Consider the following 18033-nt stretch of genomic DNA (forward strand, 5'->3'; position numbering starts at 1 on the left):
TTGTCTTCAAATTGCAATTATGAATTTGGAAGTTTCTGCTAAGTAAGAAGGTGATGAGGATGCAACACTACTAGTACTGTTAATACCTGCTGGCTGTTGGTCTAATTGCTCGTTAGTACGAGTTTCTAAAAAACTTTTAAAAGAAACGTATCTAGTTACATGCTTTACTGACTCCCTAAAGTAGGAAGTCAGTATATTTCCTCAATCAATTCTAACCCACTTATTACACATATTAATGAATAAATATTAATATTTCCCTTTCTTGCAAACTATGTGAGTGTCTACCGAAAATTTACGGTAGTTACACGTCATATATTCTTCGAAATTTTCGAAGCCAAATTCATTAAAAAGTTAATAAAAGCGTATGCCGAACCAAAGACCCAGTACTTCCCTGCAAAGACAGCCCAGAAGATCAGATGGCGATGAAAAACGAAAATCAAGTACAGGAGGTAGCAACAACATATGTTGACACTACCGCGACAGAGAAAATCTGGTTCTAGAACGGGAACGGTTCCTATTCCTGCCACCCCAGCGGCAGGGGGGTGAGATCACCTGACCTTACCTGCAGCGTGTGCCGCGAAATTCGAATTTCTGATCGGACGTCAGAGACATAAGCTAAGTATATATCTGCCGGGGAAGTTGCATGTACAAAAAACAGAAAGATGAAAGAGTCCAAGAGATATCTCTGTTGAAAATTCTCGCAATGTCGAAGGCGATGAAATCGGAGCGTCACAGCAGTAGATGGTCCTTCATTATTGCGAGAATCCCCGTTAATCAGACCTAAGTCCATGATTGTTGGGCAGAGATACGGTTCGGTAGTCAATCAAAACCAGGGGAGAGAGAGACGTAACGACCGTGCATCTCCGAGACCTAGCTGATACTGAGCTGCTATCAGGCCCAGTTCAATACGCAGTAGCTCTCGGTGACCCTCGTCATCCTGAGTTTTGTCCAGGTAATCCATTATTCCACGAAGGAATGCGTTCGGCTAGAACCATCGAGCATAAAGAATACGCATCGAGCAATTATATTTAAACGAAACGGATTTCGGTAAATACAAAAGCTGATTTGGTGTTGTCATGACAATACCAAGTAATCTAAAATCAAAAATGATAACTGCTGGGAGGTTGCAGGCAACCCCGAGTTGCAGTTCAATTAAGATACAATTCGTCTTAGTCACAAACCGTAGAGTTAACTACGGTATGGCGCCTACCCCCGGACAATTCAACTGTTAAAAGAATCATGTCGCGAGGGTAATATACGTAGTATATTTGTAGGTTCTGTACCATGACCTCCATCCTAAATTCTTTTCCTCTCGAGGAATGAGAATAAGGATTGGAGATCGACCGCCTTCGTTCTCTAGTCAAGAGAGTGAAGGAGAAGTCTTTCCCAAAGGAAAGCTTCAATGGTGAACAGAATACCGAAGACGATAGTTCAAGCCAAACTGGAAGTTCCCGTCCGTTCTTCTCTATTCCAGGTTAATCGCCTACTGTGAGATACTCTTCTTTCAGCAGCAGTCTTCTTCCAAATGCTAGAAATTACAGGAATTCGAGCATAAGCGAGGTTCCCGATTATCGTGTAACAATTATCGGGGATTCTCGCTCACTTTGGACCGTGGTCTCGCCTAAGTGTTTGGAGATCGTAAAAAACTCGAACACTCTGAGTGCGCTAGACATTCCGTAGAATTCTAAGCACTCTGCGAAACCCCCCACCAAATTCGTCAAACGATATCGGCTGGTGGTCCTCTCGATTCCCGTAGAAAATCGAGAAAGGGGCAGGATCCCTCCTCAACGACCGGGGCTTACGTCAGGTAGGACCGAAGGTCCCGGTCCCCCCGGCCGTAGCGCAAGCCCCTAACGTGGGATCTTACAGAGAAATCTCTGTAGGATCCCTCCCCTTTCCCTCGTAGCCGTAAGGAGAGAGGGAATGGGGGAGGAATTGGATACTGGCTCGCCTTCCCAGCAGAACTAGCAGTTGGAGAAGAAAAGGAGCAGCCGCCTCTCAGAGCCTGGGAAAACGTATCGTCAGGAGAAAACATTTTACCGAGGAGGGTTACGGACTCATACTGTAGGTAAGGGTCTGCCGCCACTGTGAACGTCGTTTGGGTGGGGCTGATCGACACCTGACAGGAGAGAGCCGATACCGTCCTCCGACTCATTCCAGTCCCTCGTCGAGGTCGAAACCTCTCAGGAGAAGGGGGGACCGAAGGGGTATATCAAATACGGTGTCCGAAGACACGTAGAAACGCCTCTGTCGCAGTAGAGGAGGTGAAGTAGCTTGTTCGACCGGCAGAACTGAGAGAGCCTTCTTGTCCGGAGACGCGAGAACTACCTGGTTCAACACAGTCGGCAAGCTCGATCGCGGCAGACCCACCGTCGATTTGGGTTCCCTCTCGGGCCCCAAAACGACTCGAGCCGAGACGTGGCTGCTGCTGGTGGGAGCGGCGATCCTTCCCCGAGGTCGTTGTGCTGACGAATCAGCGCCATAACCTCAGCAAAGTTCCTCTGGATCTCGGAAGTCACAGCATCTTGCAGAGTAGGGCCGTTAAGCCCTTCAAACAAGAGCATATTCCGAGAACCTTCCTCCTAAGAAGGGGGAACAGCGACAGCCCTCTCGGTCTTCTCCATCCACTTGCGCATACGTCCTGGCCGGTCCAAGAACTGTGCCTGGCACGTAGGGCGTCGTGGTGGGATCATGAGGGGCGCACCCCTCACGATCACTCCTCAATACCTCGCTCCTCCCGGTGTAACCCGAGGAGGTTGTAGGTACGGGAGAGGCAGACCTGACGCTCCCTCCTCGCTCGCTAGCAGAACAAGCAGGCTTGGAGGGCTGCAGGTGATCGTCAACCCGCGGCAGGGTGGCGATCGAGCTGCAGGCCTGGTCGAACCGTGTCGCTGTGGAGAACGGCTGGACTGAGCACAGCGGCCCCTATCTCGAGTGTCAGAAGAGCTGGTGCTGGTTGCCGTACCCGATCGCTCTCTGTGAGAGCGACGGTCAGGCGACCTGCAGGCTCCACTGTCACAGTGAGACCGGTGCTTGTCCTCACGGCACGTCACGTCGCTGGTTCCAGCCGTGGCTGGCACCGGCGAACGGGGGGACCTCTTCTCAGCCTCAGCCCGTGGACGGTCGTGGACCGTCACGTCCCCGGGTAGCCAGCTGGTCGCTGCGAGAGCGAGAGCTGGTCTGGTGAGAGTCGCGTGAGCGGCTGTCACCAGTCTTCCGCCCCGTGCCGTGAACCTGACGCTGAGCGGGCTCAGAGGTCTGGTTCCTGGCTGCAACGGTCGCTGGTAGGCGACCGTACACATCGGGATACCTCCCGCGAATGAGAGGCCGAGACGGACCCTGATGCAGTGGCGAACCACTGACACCAGGCGAGAAGTACGGTGTTAGCCGGTACCCCTCTGGTCCCCGTAGTCTCCTTCCTTGCGGAAGAAGAGACGGGCCCCGCTCCGAAGGAGCAGGAGGACCAGCGGAAGGAACCCTCCCGTCCCACCGAGGTGAGACGGGTCCCGAGAAGCTCCCGAGGGAGACTTCTTAGGAGGGAGGAGGCAACCTTCTTCTTCCTCGGCTGTGAAGCCTTAGAAGTCGAAGGGGAAGAGGCGGCAGCCGACGACGATGAAGAAGATGAAGACGACGACGACACCTTCCTCCTCTTCTTCGTCAGCTTCCTCAGGACAGACGTAAGATCTGCTATCCAGGGCGGAGCCGGGGCTGCTGTAGCCGAAGCCACAGGGCCCGGACGCACCTGTACAGACAGACCAAAGTCTGGGGTAGTACCACCACGAACAGGGACGACGTCAGCATGTATGGGCATCTCAAAAACAGCAGGCACAGCCAGCACAGCATCGGTAGGGGCAGCCAGCGCAGCAACGGCAGGGACAGCCAGCGCAGCAACGGCAGGGACAGCCAGCGCAGCAACTGCATGGACAGTCAGCCCAGAATCGGCAGGTACGGCAGGCAGCACCGGAAAAACAGGAAGTGGAGCAGCAGCCAGCAACATCCTGGTACCGGCGGCAGGTCCAGGGGCGAGCTCTAGGGCAGCGGAATGTGTGGTCGCGGGGCTCAGCGCGGCAACACGAGCGGCGGCGGCACGCCCCCCTCTCGGTACGGCGAACGGCACTTCACAGCGGCTGTAGGCAAGACTGTTACCACGTGAGGCGAGTACACCAGGTGAGGAGGGACGTCGTCACCTGGAGCGTGGTCACCACTCCATGGGAGACCGCAGTAGGCCCAGACATAGAACCGCAGCCCCTTGGACACTAGCACGCCCTGCAAATGGAAGGACGCCCATACCTCACCAAGGTCCACCCTCGTGGCAGTAGCATCTGCGGAAATAACAGTAGTAGTGATTAGTGGGGGGGGGAAGTCCCCTCGCGTGGGGGGGTGAGCCCCACACCGAACGAGTGGAAGACCCGAATACAATTGTATATCGGGCACCGAGCGCCCTCCCCCGCGCTCAACGGATCGGGCGAGGAGAAGAACCCAGATAACCTCCCCCCCCCGAAGGGGAAGGGCCATCTGTGGGAGCTGAGCGGGGGGGGGGGGGATTCTCGTTCCCCACCCCCGCACAGCACCCATATCCCAACAATAATAATAAGAGCCCGGAGAGCAATCGTGGCCCTCGGCCCGGGAACCGAATGCAAGGGCATAAGGATCAATTCCCTGACTAAGCGGAACTTGAACAAATAAATATTGATGCAATCAATAAAAAAAGGAATAAAATGAAAAAGAATCTTGCATTACGATTCACTTCACAATGAATAAGGGCTCGGATCGAGCGCATTTGCGCCCTCGGTACCGAGCGCAAGGGTAAAAGGATCCATTCCCGATTATGAACGGAAACCTTGATCCATAATGAATTGATGCAATCAAAATAAATATGAAAATGAAAAAGAATACTGCGCTTGCGATTTCACTTCATACAAAATAAAAAGGGGAAGGATCAATTCCCGGAAAATAGCGGAAACATTGATCCAAGTAAATAATGCAATCTCAATAAAATATGAAAATGAAAAAGAACTGCACTTGCGATTTCACTTCATTCAATAAAAACGGGGAAAGTATCAATTTCCGGGTAAGAGCGGAACTGCACCAAAAAATGAGTATCTGACTACAATCAAAATAAATATATGAAAATGAAAAAAGAATATGTACTTGCGATCCAACTTCCATACAGAATAAGTTTTCGTGCCGAGCGCATTCGCTCGGCAACGAGCACACAGGTCAAAAAATATAAATGAAAAGGCACTTACTACGATTTTGCATCTACAAACATTTCAAACCAAAATATAATCGGAGCGAGCGTTCTCCCCGCCTCGGCACCGAAGCATACACAAGTACGAGATCATTTCTTTGGGAAAAAATGAATTCCCAGCACTTACGCCTTCAGTCCCGGCACTCGGGTTAATCGGGAGGCGTGGAGAAACCAAGATCCTTTTATTCACAATTGATTTCAATGGAAATAAATATGAAATGATTGTACTTACAATTCAGTTTCACTAGATAAATAGAAAAAGAAAAAAACACAACCATGCGAAAGCAACGACGATGAAGCGGGCAAGAGAAGCGATGATACACGTCTACACGCCAGCAGGCCGAAAGCAAAAGTGATTTGTTTACCTCCCAGACGCGCGCAGGGCGCCTGTCGGACAAGCAGTTAACTACCGAACCCACCTTGTTCGAAAGCTTACGACCTATCCAGCTGCCGCTAGTACCTTCCTATTGTAAAAGGACCGAAGGTTTGTATGCCGTGTCGGAACAATTTAATATTAATATCAAACACCGTACGGTATATACATATTTATTTAAAAAACAAAAATAAACCAGAAAGAACCCACCAGGAAAATGATCAACGACCAGTCAGCAAGAGCTCACAAACATACGTCTTCATCGGAAGACGGCCGAAAGCAAAGTGGAGGTTTTGTTTACATCCGGGAAGGCTGGCCTAAGACACCTGCCACACGGTAGTTACTGCCTGACCACCTGGTTCAAGAATTTAACGGCCATAATTCCAGCTACGCTGAAAGTAATTCCTTATGTAAAGGACTGCAAGTTTGTATATCGGGTAGGAACAACTTGGTTTTTAGCACAAACCGGCTCAAACCACTCACGTCCAACACAGGTCTCCAGCTCCGATGCTTTGGGAACCACAAACAGCCTGTTGTAAAAGCCCTTCGACGAGTCGTGGACTTCCTCGATAACTTCCTTGCAAGCCAAGATTACTTCTTTCTCGAGAGCCAAGAACTTTTCCGAGCCTACGGAGTACGCTGTCAATCTGATGGGAACCTTGGCTAAGGAAGGCCTTTCCACAAAAGGGATGGTGTAGCCCAGGCGTAAGACTTCCATCACCCAGGCTTCTGCATCACTGCTTTCCCTTTCCTCCCAAAACTGGTGCAACCTGGCGCTTATTGGTGTGCGAAGGGAAGGAATATAATTTTCTCTCGGTCTTGACAGCTGACCTAGAAGAGGATTTGGCGGGAGGTTGAAGGTTTGAACGTGGTCTCGTGAAAGGGTGCGACCTTCCCCCTCGAAAAGGCTGCTTCTGCAACGGAGACTTGGAAGGAGGAACCGCAGACGCAACGGGCTTAGGCCATTTCGTGGATTGAGCCAGTAAATCTGTCGTCGACTTCTCTAGATCAGACAGAATATTCTGAACTCTCTTGCGAAAAGAAATGAGACTTGTCTAAAGGAGCAAAAAGAGGGGCTGACTTCTGCACAGTGGTGACTCCTTTGGTGGTCAAGGAGTACCACAGCTCACGTTTCTTCAACATGGCCATCACAAACAAGGAAGCTACTTCATCTGCTCCATCCCTGATGGCCTTGTCAGAGCGGGAAAGCAACCCCAGCCAGTCCTCTCACAGATCCTCGGAAAGAGAGGGGCAGTTTTCAAGCTTCCTTGCTAAAGCTCCTATCGACCAGTCCAAGAAACTGAAGATCTCGATGACCTTAAATTGGTTACGAACCATGTGGTACATTACGGACGAAGCAAAGAACGTCTTCGCCTCCATCAAAGCCGCTCTCCTATTAGTGTCAACTAAGGCAGAGCAGTCTCCCTGGGAGGAGGCAGAGACTTCCAGAGAAGGCGCTTCTCCCGTGATGTATAAGTGATACCTCTTGTTAATAAGCAAGGAAGGAGGGAAGGCAAAAGAAGCCTTACCATGGTCTCTCTTGGTTGCTAACTATCTATCCACCGACCATAAGGCCTTCTAGCCGCAGAGGAAAGGACTAGCTTGGGCAGCAGTTCTTCTGGTTGCTTCTTCTTTTTCATCATGAAGATCTACAGAGGAGACGAAGGGGTGGCCGGAGAAAACCACTCTGGAAAATAGTCCAAGAGGAACCTCATTAATGATGCATAAGCAGTCGGAGACTGCGTCGAAACTTGACTCAACTCCTTCTCTGCTACTAAGAACTGTTCGTACCTTTCATTCTGCTCGAGCTCTCATGTGTAATGCTCAAGAACTCCGGCAGAGCAGGCGATATGGTCGCTTCCTCTTCTCTCACAGGTGGTTTCTTCCCTTTAAAAAAGAACAACTCCTAAAAGTGTTGTCAAAACGGAGCCAACACTTGGTCTTCTTGGGAAATCAACGCGCTTGGCTGGGAATGAACCGACAAAACAGGCTCTCGTCTTGCTTCAGGCGAAGAGCTGCAAACAAAAGTCGAAGAATCCCGCTTCGACTGACGAGCAGGTGTACGCCTGACAGGTACCCGCACCTGTCGACTCTCAGTCGAAGTCCGCTGAGTAGCGAGTCAAATCTTGTCCCTCATACATCTGATCCGCATGGACTGCAAGATGGGCACAAACTGGAAGGCGTATCCTTCCGACCTCTTGACAGGGGTTAGAGGTGAGACTCATCAGCAGTCAAGGTGAGACATCAGCAGTCAATGGTCTCTTGAGGGGCGAAGAAGCCCATGAACTACACAAGCGTCTCACACGAGGAGACGGCGACTTACTCAAGTCCGACAACTCCACACCAAATGAGACACCTTTTCCAACAGCGCTCAGTCAAACCTGACTCGACACTCCAGGTTTGACAGAGGGAGCGACTGCCTGTGGGCCAAACGCCACCCCCCCCAACCAAGTCTCCCTTAGACCTTCGGTATGTCTTCTCCCCGAGGTGGGGGAGTGGGACAATGACCTTTGTCTAGGAGAACTGGAGGGACGGACAGCCACCCCCTCAGGAGACACTTCACTTGCACTTTGCACTGACTCACTTTTCTCCATGAACCACTTCATGGAGGTACCTAACTCCATAACAGTATTAGCCAGAATTCCAAATCTCTCAAACCTTGATTCGAGGCTGACAATGGTGTCAGAAACTGCAACATGGGAAGCTGGTACAGAAGTTGGAAGACGGGGTCAGAGGACTGAGGACAGGAGAAAGATGACCCTCTTAAGGGAGAAGGCAGAGGAGTAGCGATCTCCGCTAACACAGGGGTAGAAGGCAGAGTTACAGAAACCTTACTATCTGCCCTTTTAATTGCTGCTTTTCTCTTCTTATCTTGTAAAACTTTCTTAATATGAGAAATAAAAAATTTCCACTGCTCATCGTCCCACTCCTGACAAACAGAACACACCTCAGTTCTTTAGAACCATCTTGGCCCCCAATATTTAGTACACTTGGAGTGAGGGTCATAAACTTCCTTAACTAATTTTAGTTTTGCAGCCTCTGTGTAAAACCTCACTCCCCAATGAACTAGAATCTGACATAATCTAGTATCAGGCAGCAACTAATCTCAAAATAGTAACTAAATTAAGCTAGATCCTTGAAAACATACAGAAAACTTTGTATGCCACCAATAATCCATGAAGAGGCAAACAACCCTCCAAAGATGACGAAGAAAGCCCGCAGAGCTACCGATGTTACTCGGGAGCTGGCAGAAATCCAACTGAAGAGTGTGTTGACGTCATACTCGTTTACCGAAGGTGGGCGGTAACTAGTTACTTGCACTAATGATGGCAGCGCCACTGGGAAATTTGAAAGTTAAGTCTGCCGGGTGTAGGAATCCTACAGCTGAATAATTGCTTGATAAGACTGAATAAAAAATAAGTACTAATAATAAATATGTTGGCATACCTTTGCTGCGACCCTTAACACAAGGTGGATTTGCATATTAATTATTAAATTCAATTATTATTTTTATATCAAAACTGTGTACACATATTTATTTAAAAAATATAAGATTAAAGATCCCACCGGGAAAATGATTTAACCAGCTAGTCAGCAAAAGCTCACAAAAATATGGTCTCATCGGAAGATGGCCGAATGCAAAGTGGGGTGCATAAATCCGGGCAGGCAGGCCTACCAGACGGTAGTTACTGCCTAAGGAATTTAACGGCCATAATTCCAGCCTACACAAAGTAATTCCTTATGTAAAGGGACTGAGGGTTTGTATATCGCGTAGGAACAAAGCTTGAGTCTTCCCCCCAGGACGATGGCCCGGAGGAAGCAGCGACCTTAGACACTGGGAAGTCCACAAGTCTAACTAGGATACTGACTGGAGAGCTGCCATGGTGGGTAGCTTCCAACATAGCTGCCTCCTGTTGAGAAAAAGAAATACAGTGGACCCTCGTATTTGCGTTCTCCGGATTCTCAGACTCACACATTCGCAGATTTCTCTTCTGGAACATTTCCCCGCATTATTCATGGAAAATTTGCCTATTCGCAGTATTTTTTCTATGAGAAATATCTACATTTCCTGGTTTTTTTGTTTTTTTAATCAATTTCATCACAAATGCACTTTTTGTGATAAAACTACCACACCAGGTATAACCAGTATGTGTGAGTTTTTCTTGAGTTTTAACTAACAAAATAAGAGGTTTTAAGCATTTTTATAAGGGTTCCAACTATTCCGCAGTTCTAACTATTCAGGGGTGGGGGGGTCTCGTACGCATCCCCTGCGTAATGGGTGGGGGACCACTATACTCTCACTTGTCAGGTGCTGAGGCAACAGACCTGGACTGAGGCGAACCAGGTCCGAGTCCACCTGCTTGGTTGACAGAGGCCTTTCCAAGGATGTGTAAAAGCGCCTCTGGCGAGGTAGAGGAGGAAGCAGTCTCTTTGATTGGCTGGACCTAAGTGAAATGATATGTTAAGATACAATAAAGTTTTGTACATACTTACCTGGCAGATATATACTTAGCTATAGACTCGGTCGTCCCGACAGAATTTCAAAACTCGCGGCCACACGCGACAGGTAGGTCAGGTGATCCACCATTCCCGCCGCTGGGTGGTGGCGGGGTCTGGAACCATTCCCGTTTTCTAAGCATAATTTCTCTCCACCTGTCTCCTGAGGGGAGGATGGGTGGGCCATTAATCGTATATATCTGCAGGTAAGTATGTACAAAACTTTATTGTATCTTAACAATATCATTTTTGTACATGAAAACTTACCCAGCAGATATATACTTAGCTGATTGGCACCCTTGGTGGCGGGCAAGAGACAGCTAAAAACAAAATAATACTTAAACTAAATACATTAAAAAAACAGGGAAAAAACAACCTATGTTCTTGGATAAAATAATCCATGGTTCCTACCTGATTGGGCTGAAGACTTCATGACTACTGTCGATGAGTCTGCCTGCCTCAAGAGTTTCAACGAGGAATGAACCTATGGCTGAATAACTCTTTGATCGTGTCAATGGGGGCTAGCCCGCTTACGCGACAGAGCCTATTCTGGATCGTACCAATGGGGGCTGACCCATTACATGGTAGAGCCTTGACCTTTGTCATATCAATGGAGACTCGCCCTCTTACATGACAGAGTTAAGGTTACTAAAAATAATCACAAGGAGCACTGAAGCCAATCCCGATCACCTGACCATGTTAGTACTGTTATAATCTATGAATTGCAAGAGGGTTCCCTATTCCCTCTGACAATTAACCAATAAAAACAACCACCAATAAAAGATAATTTAAACACTAAAGTAAATTCGAAGGATTAGCCTCAGCCCTTCTCCCAGCACTGAATTCGCCGAAACATACGCTCCCCAGAGCAAAGCACTTTTCGTACGAAATTTTTACGTTCTTCTTAGGTAATTCGAGGCAAACACAGAATTACATCTCCAAAATGTAGACTCTATAAGTGCCTGCAGAGACCATGTTTTGTGAAATGCCATTGACGTAGCTATGGCTCTCACTTCATGAGCTCTTACTCTGAGAACCTTGAGGTGCTCTTCATCGCACTTAAGGTGAGCTTCCCTTATTACATCCTTTATGAAGAATGTAAGGGCGTTCTTGGAAATTGATCTTTTCCGATCCTCTTACAGAGCACCAAAGACTTTCTTCTGTACCTCCAGCAACTTTTTCTTCTCCAGGTAGAACTTGAGTGCCCTGACCTGGACACAAAGTCCTTTCTGTTCCTCTTCCATTTGTTAATGAATGATAGTTCCTCTTATCTCAAAGCTTCTTGGCCAAGGCTTTGAGGGCATTTTCAGTTTTTTGCTAGAAAAAATGGTTTTAAAGGAGCAAATCGATGAATCCTTCTTAAAACCCACTTTTACCTTCCAAGCTTGCAACTCGCTAATTCTCATTAGCTGTTGGCTAACGCAAAGAGGAATAATGACTTTCTCGTTAAGTCTCTAAAAGAAGCTGCGTGAGACGGTACGAATTTTTCCGACATTAGGAACTTGAGGACCACATCCAAGTTCCAGCTAGGTTTCTGGACTACATGGTCTTTCGTGGTTTCGAAAGACCTTATAAGGTCATGTAGATCTTTATTATTGGTCAGATCTATTCCTCTATGTCGAAAGACTGAGGCCAGCATACTTCTGTAACCCTTCACTGTTGATTACTGCCAGGTTAAAGTCTTTCCTCAAATATAGGAGAAAATCTGCGATTTCAGTTACAGAGGTACTGGAAGAGGATATTTTCTTCCCCTTACACCATCTTCTAAACAACTCCCACTTCGACTGATATACTTTAGAGGTGGAGACTCTTCTGGCTCTTGCAATAGCCTTCGCCACTTCTCGTGAAAAGCCCCTGCTCTGACAAGTCCATTCGACAGTCTGAAGGTGGTCAGACTTAGAGCGGGGAGGTTTTTGTGAAAACCTGTCGAAGTGGGTTGTTTGAGAAGATCGTTCCTCAGTGGAAGCGATCTTGGAAATCTACTAACCACTCCAGCACCTCTGTGAACCAATCGAGAGCTGGCCCAGAAGGGAGCGATGAGGGTCATTCTTGTTCCATTCCCGAGCAAGCCAACTTCCTCACTACTTCCCCTACTATCTTGAAAGGAGGGAAGGCATATGCGTCCAAGCCCGTCCAATCTAGCAGAAAGCTGTCTACTGCTACTGCTTGTGGATCCGAGATCGGGGAGCAATAGTTCTCTAATCTGTGATTCCTGTTGGTCGCGAACAGGTCTATATTGGGCCTTCCCCACAGATGCATAGTTGCTGGCAAATCTGAGGATTGAGAGTCCATTCCGTGGGTAGGACTTGTTCTTTTCTGCTCAACAGATCTGCCCGGACATTTTTTCTCACAAACCTTGAGAAGAGAGATCTTCCTTTCCTGAGCCCAAATCAGCAGATCCTTGTTTCTTTTATATAAGCGAGGGCTTGTTGTGTTGTCCCGAGTGAATCTGAATCCCCAGACCTGAGACCTGTTCCTCGAAATGAACTAAAGCTAGATGAATGGCTGTTAGTTCTTTTTTGTTATGTGCCAGGACACTTGCTCTCCTTCCCAAGTGCCTGACACTTCTTCCGAACCTAGGGTCGCTCCCCACCCTGAATCTGAGGCGTCTGCAAATAACGCTAGGCGAGGGTTCTGTAAGCGAAGGGAGATTCCCTTGCTTAGTTTCTGTGGATCTAACCACCAGCGGATATTCTCCTTGATCCCTTTCGAGATTGGAAATGTTTCTCCCAGATTGTTGGACTTCCAATCCCATTTCTCCTTCAGATAAAATTGAAGGGGTCGTAGGTGTAGTCTTCCTAAGGAAACGAACTGTTCCATCGAGGAGAGGGTCCCCAGTAAGCTCATCCATTCCCTCCACGGCACAATGTTCTTTCCTTAAGAAGACTGCCACCTTTTGCTAAGCAGCGTTTCTCTTCCTTTCCTGCGAAGGATACGCTAGAAATCCCGAGAATCCATCTGAATCCCCAGATAGACAATACTACTGCTGGGGAGTCAGCATGGATTTCTCGCGATTGACTAAAAGTCCTAGGGACTTTGTCAAATTTAGAGTGAATAAAAGGTCCTCCAGACATTTTTTCTCCGATTGGGCTCTTATTAGCCAATCGTCCAGATATAAAGAGATCCTGATCCCTTCCAGATGTAGCCAATAAGCTACTTCTTCCATGATGTCCGTGAAGACTTGAGGGCAGTCGAAAGTCCGAAACACATCGCTCGAAACTGGAATACTTTCCCTTGGAACATGAATCTCAGATATTTCCTTGCTGCCGGATGAATTGGCACATGGAAATTACGCATCCTGAAGGTCCAGGGACACCATCCAGTCCCCTGGACGAAGAGCAGACAGAACAGAGGAAGACGTCTCCATTCTTCTTCAAGACAAAGAAATTCAGGGCACTGACGTCTAGAACCGGTCTCCATCCCCCCGATGCTTTCGGTACCAGGAATAGCCGATTGTAAAATCCTGGAGACTGGAGATCTTGAACCAGTTCTACCGCTTCCTTGGAAATCATCTGTTCCACTGCTTGCAAAATAGCAAGCTTTCGGACCGGATCCGAGTATCTTGCAGTCAACTCCCTTGGAGTTGTCGTCAAGGGAGGATTTTCTCTGAAGGGGATCAAGTATCCTTTTTTCAGGATCGAGAGGGACCAAGAGTCCGCTCCCTTCTGCGCCCAGACTTTTGCAAAGTGGAGTAGTCTGGCGCCTACTTTCGTCTGGAGGACTCCCTGCTCATCTAGACTTCCCGAAGGACCTTCTAGATGGTCTACTCCTTCTATCTGGTCTGCGACCTCTAAGAGGGGTCCTAGAAGAGGAGGCACCTCGAAAGGGCTGTACAAAAGAGGGTCTTTCTTTCTTCTCGATAGGCACGGCCGGCCTAAACTTCTTGGCTGAGTGAGTGAGGAGATCTGAGTTGCCTTCTCCTCCCGTAAGAGATTTAGCAACCTCTTTAACAGTCTCCTGTGGAAACAGTGCGGGACAACGGTGCAAAAATAAAAGAAGAGATGTTCTTTGTAAAGGTGATACGGCTCTTGCTAGAAAAGAGCTAAAGACCGATCTCTTCTTTAAGACTCCCGTTTCCGAAAAAAAAGAGAGGCAACTTCTACGAACCGTCCATAACCGCTCCGTCCAAGCAAGCCAGGACGCTTGAAAGTTCCTCCATGGAGACAAAGTCAGTGTCCTGAGCTCTCTTAGCTAAACGCTCCCAAAGCCCAGTCCATGAAGTTGAAGACTTCCAGGGTCTTAAAGAGGCCCTTTAGAAGGTGGTCTAGCTCACACATGCCCCATGTTGCTTTAGCAGAAAGCAAAGACTTCCTCCTGGAAGAGTCCACTAAGGAAGCGAAATCCGCATCTGCGGATGAAGGGAGGCCTAACCCCATAGGTTCCTTGGTCTCATACCACCTTCCTGGTTTACCTGTTAACTTGGAAGGAGGGCAGGAAAAAACTGTTTTGCCCGCTTCCCTTCTGGAAGTCAACCACTCTGAAAGGTCTTAAGGCCTTTTTCAATAAACAGCAGGGAGCATCTTGACGAAGGAAGACGACTTGTGAGCTTTTGTGCTCGACATCAAAGATCCTGGTGAAGGAGGGTCAGCAGGATGAAGGGAGTCTCCGAACTCCTCGAGCAGCAAAACGGAAAGCCTCTTGTAGTCAGAAAACTGCTACATCTACGGGCTCCTCCTCTTCCGATACCTGTTCCAACGGATCCACCGAAGGAGACCTTGTTTGGGAGTGATCGGCTCTTCCTGGGAGAAGAACTCCTTTCCTTTCCGAGAAGGGGATGCGCTGAACGTTCGAACTTCTATACGAAGAGTGAGGCTCCTGTCTGTCCGAAACACTCTTGCGCCTACTAGACTCTTGTTGTCTAGGCCCTTGCGGTTCGCCAGGCTCGCGGCGCTTGAAAGGCTCCTGGCGCCCTGATTCAGGGCGCTTGAAAAGATCCCCGCGTCCTGATTCCTGACGCTTAAACAGGCTCTTGGCGCCCTAAACTCGTTGACGCCTAACGTACTCCTGGCGTCCTGCCTCCTGGCGTCCTGAACTCCTGGCCCGCCTGACTCCTGGCGCCCTGATAGGCGCCCTGACATGGCGTCCTGACTCCTGGCGCCCTGACTCATGGCTGGCGTCCTGACTCATGGCGTCCTGATTCCTGCCTTCTAGCAGACTCTGACGTCCTGAATCCTGTGGTTTCTGAGAGGCTCTTGACGCCCTTTCTTGCGTCTCGCTGCCTCTTTGCGCCTGCCTGCTCCTGGTCCTGCAGACCCAAAGGATCCTGATACTTAAATCGGTTTTGTCTATCTTCCGGTTCCTTGAACCTAAACCGATCGAGACTTCTGCTCGATTCGCGGCGTCTCATAGGAGAGAGGCTACGATCTTCCTGTCTACCAGGATTCAAAGCCTTACCCGTCATAGGGCGCTTTGGAGAAGAAAGCCTATAGGGCGAAAGAACTCTCCCTCTCAGGAGAACAAACTCCTATCGGACGAGTCTCTCGACGAAGGCGATCCACAATAAGCGTATGCCAAGCCAGAGAAAGAACAGAATACGTCACCAAAAAACCAATCCAAATTCTCGGCAAACGAGTAGAAATCCAAGATGGAGGAATGAACAATAGGTGTTGTCCGTTCAACCGACAGAGAAATTATGACTTAGAAAACGGAATGGTTCCAGACCCCGCCACCCAGCGGCGGGAATGGTGGATCACTGACCTACCTGTCGCGTGTGCCGCGAGTTTTGAATTCTGTCGGGACGACCGAGTCTATAGCTAAGTATATATCTGCTGGGTAAGTTTTCATGTACAAAATTCTCTTGTCCTGATACAAGATTATTCACCTGGTCCAACACTCTGTCAGCCAAGGCTGACCACGGAAGTTTCGTCGAAGCCCTGGGTTCCCTCATGGGTCCCCAAAAAGATTCGATGCGGAGGTGAGGCAATCTCCTGCAAGAGGAGGTTGCAGCTGCTTCTCTAAGATCGTTGTGCTGACATATCCAGTGCAACAATCTCTGCAAAGGTTCTCTGTATCTCAGGGGTGTCTGAGTCTCTTGGCAAAGGACCATCTAGTGCTTCCAGAGATCGTTCCTCCTGATCTACTTCCTCATGAGGGAGAACCTTGCCAGACCTCCTGGACCTGGAACCATCCTCGACAACTTGAGAGTACTTTCGATGGGATCCTAAAACCTCAGGGACATAGGCTGCCGATGCCAAATCCCATGGAGAGGATTCTACAGGATTCCTACTACGTATTCGCTTCGCCCCTCCCGGTGTAGCCCGAGGAAGCAGAAGGAATAGGAGAGGTGGATTGGATGCTCTCACCTCTCCTAGCAGCACTGCTGCCAGGGGGAGTGATCCGCACCCCTGCACCAACCCGCGGTGGTGACAAGGCGTAGGTCTAGGAGAGCGTGATCGCATGGACGAGGTGCTTTTCCGAGGAGAATGCATCAGTTCTCCCGCACTGGTAGCAGCGCTGCTGTAGCATAACTGGTAGCAGCGCTACTGCTAGCAATGACGCAGCTCCCTGCCTGGCAAGACCGAGAATTGTCCTCACGATGCACCCCACCACTCTTTGAGGCCGATGCCTCTAGCGAAGAGGTCGGTACGGAGACCTCCTCTTAGTCTCTCCTGATTCCTTGATTCCTTATCCCGAGGGACAGGGACATCGACCATGGCTCCTGACAAAGAACCAGGCTTGGTCTTCGCAGGTGGGTCTGAGCCGCAGCTCAGTCTCTTCTCTCATCCGTGCCATTGTCATGACAGAGAGCTGACTCCCCGTCACTGACTGTGGATGTACGGCCCCGGTCTGGCAGGTAGTGACTTTGGAACTAAGGACTGGAGGACAAAATGATATTGTTATGATACAATAAAGTTTTATGCATACTTACCTGGCAGGTATATTATATAGCTTATCCTCTTGTCGCACTGGTCAGAATTTCAAAACTCGCGGCAACCGCTAGTACACTGGTAGTTCAGGTGATGGCCACCCCATTTCCTCAGATTTTCTCTGAACCCTGTCTCCTGAGGGGAGGAGGGTGGAATTTTAATTATATATACCTGCCAGGTAAGTATGCATAAAACTTTATTGTATCATAACAATATCATTTTTATGCATGACACTTACCTGGCAGGTATATATATAGCTGATTGACACATTTGGAGGTGGGTCATAGACAGCAACATCGTCATAATTTAAAAATTAACTAATTTTTAAAATTACTATTAGGTTCCTTACCTGCTAAGGTAGCTGACTTCGTAGGTCCTGCCTCTTAGCCTGCTAAACCTTAGTAGCTCTCAACTAGGATGTGACCTGTTTGTTGAGAAAGCTAATAACAAGGGTCTGACAACTGGACATGACCAATCTGCTGACAGAAAACCCTAGTCCTCATTTACCACGGGCATTCATGCTAGGAAAGTTAGTCACCTGAACCACACACAAACACTATAACAAACACTACACCAAAAAACTGAGCGGGTAATAACCTTCCCAGACAACCATAAGAACACTATAACCTAATTAAAATAATAGCCTAGCATGTTAGTAGGTTATGGGGTGGAAACTCCTTTGCCCAGTACTGTACCTGAGGATACGTACGGCCTAACGTTTGACAATTATCAAACGTTGTCTTCATGTCTCTTAGGTAATGCGAGGCAAATAACCGAATTTGTCCTCCAAACGTAGAATCTATAATGTCCTTGAGGGCTAAATTTTTTCTGAATGCCAAGGACGTAACTACCGCTCTCACCTCGGAGCTTTAACCTTAAGCAATCCAAAGCATTCTTCCTGCAAAGCAAATGCGCTTCCTTAATGACTTCTCTTACGAAAAAGGCCATCGCATTTTTAGACATAGGTCTAGTAGGATCTTTGACAGAACAGAAGAGAACCTGAAGTCCCCCTAATGCTTCTTGTTCTTTCTACGTAATAACGTAAA

The 18033-nt window shown here is 48.5% G+C and overlaps 1 protein-coding gene across 3 annotated transcripts in view; it reads left to right on the forward strand.

The window, feature by feature from the left end:
* LOC135205298 (dnaJ homolog subfamily C member 13-like) overlaps positions 1 to 18033 on the forward strand; it is a 683293-nt gene that overhangs the window by 215666 nt on the left and 449594 nt on the right. The window lies entirely within an intron of this gene.

This window comes from Macrobrachium nipponense, chromosome 49, assembly GCF_015104395.2.
Source record: "Macrobrachium nipponense isolate FS-2020 chromosome 49, ASM1510439v2, whole genome shotgun sequence".
Classification (NCBI taxonomy): Eukaryota; Metazoa; Arthropoda; class Malacostraca; order Decapoda; family Palaemonidae; genus Macrobrachium; species Macrobrachium nipponense.